This window comes from Psammomys obesus, unplaced genomic scaffold, assembly GCF_907164565.1.
Source record: "Psammomys obesus unplaced genomic scaffold, mPsaObe1.curated_primary_1811, whole genome shotgun sequence".
NCBI lineage: Eukaryota > Metazoa > Chordata > Mammalia > Rodentia > Muridae > Psammomys > Psammomys obesus.
Window position 1 is genome coordinate 1,366,489 of NW_026591450.1, and position 365 is coordinate 1,366,853.

Consider the following 365-nt stretch of genomic DNA (forward strand, 5'->3'; position numbering starts at 1 on the left):
ACACACACACACACACACACACACACACACACACACACACACACACACTCATACACGATGTCCCAGCATTAGTAAGGTAGCAAATGCCTCCCATCTCCTCGTTAGGGCTTTACTGCACTGTCTCTATTTGTCCCTGTCCATGTGACGCATGCTTCCATAAAAGACAGGTCGCCTCCTCAGAGAAGTCTTCCTCCATCACCTGCCCTCCTCCCAGAGAGTCTGGCATCCCTTCTCATTTCCAGAAGCAACCTTGGCTCACCCATCACCCTCACCACAGCGGTGGATACCAACTGAGCCAGTTTTGCCCACCAGGGGACATTTAGCAAGGTCAACAGGTGTGTTTGGTTTGACCACTCACTACCATA